At 40.5% G+C, this 4,387-nt stretch overlaps 1 pseudogene; it reads left to right on the top strand.

The window, feature by feature from the left end:
* Positions 1-282: 282 nt before the first annotated feature.
* LOC149749397 (nucleotide triphosphate diphosphatase NUDT15 pseudogene) lies at positions 283-2,678 on the top strand (annotated as a pseudogene).
* The last annotated feature ends 1,709 nt before the right edge of the window (positions 2,679-4,387 follow it).

Here is a 4,387-nt window from a genome sequence, read left to right as displayed (position 1 = left end):
TTTAGTTCCTATTTGACATCCCTGTGTTGACCGCTTTTTCCTTCTTGAAACTCCCCCTCCTTCAGCTTCCATGATGCCAGACTCTCTTAATTTTCCTCTTACTTCTCTGGACAGCCTTCTTGGTCAGATTTGTGTGTTCTGTCTCAGGCTGTCTTAAATGGTGATATCCCTCAGAGTCCTCTGTTAATCTCCTTTCTCTTTTTTATCTACATGCTTTCACTTAATGATATTATCCACTCCTGTGCCTGAATTACTTTCTATATGGAGATGCCAACACTCTGTACCTTTTCATTTACTTTTTTAACATATTTTTAGGACATCTTCTATGTGCCAAACACTGGGATAGCTATTGTGAGTAAAACCGACAGGATTCCTGCTCTCATGCGACTTAGTCTTTAATAGGGAAAGCAGATATAAAACAAATAATCATACATACGATTCTACACCTATAGATGAGTTCATGGCTCCAAAGTAAAGGAAGACAGTCCTAAGAAAGTATAACACGTCAATCTGACCTAGGGTAAAGGAGAAATGCTGGGCTCCTTAAGGCAGTGGTGCTTGGGTACACATCAACAGGATGCAAATGTACTCACTAGGTAAAGGAGGAGAGGAGGAAATAAAAGAGAGTACAAAGTATTCAAGGAACTTCAAGAAGATCAGTTTTGCTAAAACATCGTAAGGGGAAAGGAAGAGCAAGATAGAATTAGACTCTCGCGCTATGACGGCCAGTGCAGAGCCGCAGGGGTGGCGCCCAGGAGTCAGGGTAGGAGTCATGGTGACCAGCTGCAGGCATCCTCACTGCATCCTCCTGGGGAGGAAGACAGAAAGGGTCATTTGGAGCCGGCAATCTCCAACTTCCCAGGGGCCAACTGGAGTTCGGTGAAAGCTGGAAAGAATGTGCTCAAAGGGAAACCTGGGAAGAAGCAGCTCTTCACCTGAAAAATGTTCGCTTGGCCTCGGTTGCGAATTCTTCCGTTGAGGAAGAGAATTACCATTATGTCACTATTTTAACGAAAGGAGAGGTGGACGTGACTCATGGTTCAGAACCAAAGAATGTAGAGCCTGAGAAAAATGAAAGTTGGGAGTGGATTCCTTGGGAAGAAATTCCTCCCCTGGACCAGCTTTTCTGGGCACTACGTTGTTTAAAGGAACAAGGCTATGATCCATTTAAAGAAGATTTGGATCATCTGGTAGGATGTAAAGGTGAACAAGGAGACTCCCTGATTTTTTTTTTTTTAATGGGTTAGCCATAAAGTTCATTCGGTTTTCCTATAAGATGGCTCTAGTAGCGCTCAGTTGTCTTTAACTTCATTCGAAGCAATTTTGTTAGATTGTATTGTGACAGCTGTCATATCAGTGTGCATTTAAAGAAACACATCAAAATTGGTGAATTTTTGTGTAGCCATTTTAATATTGAAGATGGAAGAAAAAAGCAACATTTTCGGCATATTATGCTTATTTCAAGAAAGGTAAAAATGCAACTGAAACGCAAAAAAAGATTTGTGCAGTGCATGGAGAAGGTGCTGTGACTGAGCAAACGTGTCAAAAGTGGTTTGTGAAGTTTCGTGCTGGAGATGTCTCGCTGGATGATGCTCCACGGTCAGGTAGACCAGTTGAAGTTGATAGTGATCAAATCGAGACATTGATTGAGAGCAATCGACATTATACCATTCGGGAGATAGCCAACATACTCAAAATATCCAAATCAACGGTTGAAAAGCATTTGCACCAGCTTGGTTATATGAATCGCTTTGATGTTTGGGTTCCACATAAGTGCAAAAAACCTTCTTGACCGTATTTCTGCATGCGATTCTCTACTGAAACGTAATGAAAACGTTCAGTTTTTAAAACAAATTGTGAAGGGCAATGAAAAGTGGATACTGTACAATAATGTGGAATGGAAGAGAACGTGGGGCAAGTGAAATGAGCCACCACCGAGCACACCAAAGGCCGGTCTTCATCCAAAGAAGGTGATGCTGTGTGTATGGTGGGATTGGAAGGGAGTCCTCTAAATATACCCAACACCCTTTCAGCCAGTACTTGTGAAAAATTTTCAGGGATTGTGTTATGAATTGTATTTCAGACTCAGAAAATGTGATAAATGGTGATGTTGTGGTAATTCTGCTTTCCCTATTTCTCTGTGGTATTGACTGTGCTGTTTGTCATTACCAGTGTGCATGGAGGAGAGTGCAAAATTTGTCTTAGTGTTTCAGTTCTAATAGAGAACCTAATTCAGGGGCGGGACATTCTGCAACAGTATTCCCATTGCAGAATTCAACACATTTGTTGATTTTCCTCTTTTATTTAAATCAAAAAAAATTTTGGTAATATATTGTGACAGTCCCTGCAACTAGAGCAAACAAGACAGGTCTTTAGGGTGTATTTCCCAGGTTTCCAATTGAGAACCTAAAGCAAGGGAAGTGAGACAAACCATCCAGGATCTGTATCCCATCATTAACAGGCCCTGCCATTTTGGATCTCTCAGTTGATCTGAGATTCAGCTTCCTTATGTGTAAAATGCTATTAGACTAGGGCAGTGGATCTCAAAGTGTGACCCAGGGAAGTCCCCAAGACCCTTTCAAGGGTCCTCAGGGTTAAAGCTGTTTTTGTCATATGAAGACTTCATTTGCTTTTTTCATTCTCATTCTTTCCTGAGTGTACAGAGGAGTTTGCATGTTGTGTGACACTGTAGCAGACTGAACGCAAAGCAGATATGAGAGTCTAGCTCTCTTCGATTAAGCTAGACGTGAAAGAAATTGACAAAAATGTAAAACAATGCCACTCTTCTCACTGGTTCTTTTGTTTTTTCTTTAAAGAAAAATGCCTATAATTTTTATAAAAATTATGTTAACATATAACGGTTTTTGTTATTTGTAAATAAATTAATAAAAGAATTCTTAAAAAAAAAGAGACAGAGAGAGTAAATTATAGAAGGATGCAGAGACCAGACCACACAAGGGCCTCCAGACCACGCTGGTGTTCAGTTTAATCCTAAGAGCAACGGGAAGGAATTGGAGGGTATAAAACTGAGACAGGAGTGAGGGAACGGGTGACATGATCAAATTTTTGTTTTTGAAACATCACTGTGGTGCAGCAGATATTAGAGGACCCAATGGTGGATGGCGGGGGGCAGGGGGGGCTTTAGTTTGGATTTGAGTGGTGTCAGTGGACATGAGAAATGGACAGATTTGAGATGTTTTAGGAGATAATTTTGATATAGTAAAATTTGGTATTAGATCAAATGTGGGTGAAGGAAGGGAAAATATCAAGGATGACTCCTAAGCTTAGACTTGTGCAGGGAGATAGATGGTAGCTGAAAAATCCCCCCATATTTTTCTCCTGATTTTAGTCCACATACTCAGTTGCCTACTGTATATATCCCTAACTTCCAATATCACTTGCCCATCAAATCATGATGTCCAAGACTGAACTATTCTTCTAGTATCAAATGTTCCTCCTTCTGTGCTGTTGCAGTGAATGCGGTGAATACCACAGCCAGCCAGCCAATTGTTCAAGTCAGTTGACCTTGACTCTTTCTTCTCCATCACATGCAGCTAATAACCAAATCATTTTGATTTTCTCTTCTTAAGCTCTTTTATATCTGCCCACATTTCTCTATTTCCACTGCTACTAGCTTAGGTCAAGTCCTCAACATCTTTTATCTGGATTTTGGCTGTAACTTGGCTTCCCTGCCTTCAGTCTCCCACTTCTCTAATCTCTCCTTTGCCCTGCTGGTGCCCATGGTCTATAAAGTAAAGCCATGTCTCCTTAGTATGGCAGAAAAGACTCTCCATAATCAGGCCCTAGCCACATCTTTAGCATAATAATTTTTTGCTTTAATCCTTACTCTACACAGACCAAATAAAGGAACCCTCACAGAGCAATTGTGAGGAAACCGTTCAAGAAGTCATCTTCAACCCCTCTAGCACTGTCAGATATGCTACAACTTTGCACAGGCAGTTTGATAAACCCATATATTTGTCATAAAAATGAACCAAAATTGTGACAAATCCTCAAATTCATTAGACTCTTGACAGAATATAATTGCTCCAATAATGTTACAAGCCTTGGTGAATATAGACTAAAGCATTTTACTGATTGGAAGACAATAAATCTTTTTGGAAAGTGCGTACTGAGTTTGAGCCGCACTGGGTAACTTCCTCCTGCACACCCACTTTACAGTATTCATGCCTCAGTTACGATGATTTATTTTACAGTCAATAGAATCACATAAAATGCTTAAACCAAAAAAGGGAGGGTATTGAATCACTTAACTGAGGAGGTCAGAGGTAGGAGGGCTTCAGGCATAGTTCATTCAGGGCTCCAATTCCTGTTTTCTGTTAGTCCTTCAGCTCTGTCCTCTTTGTTGGCTTTATCTTTAGTGTAG

This window comes from Delphinapterus leucas, chromosome 4 (assembly GCF_059928025.1).
Source record: "Delphinapterus leucas isolate spDelLeu-1000000601 "Yukka" chromosome 4, BTC_Dleu_Yukka2, whole genome shotgun sequence".
Lineage (NCBI taxonomy): Eukaryota > Metazoa > Chordata > Mammalia > Artiodactyla > Monodontidae > Delphinapterus > Delphinapterus leucas.
This window is presented reverse-complemented; position numbering and strand designations above follow the sequence as displayed.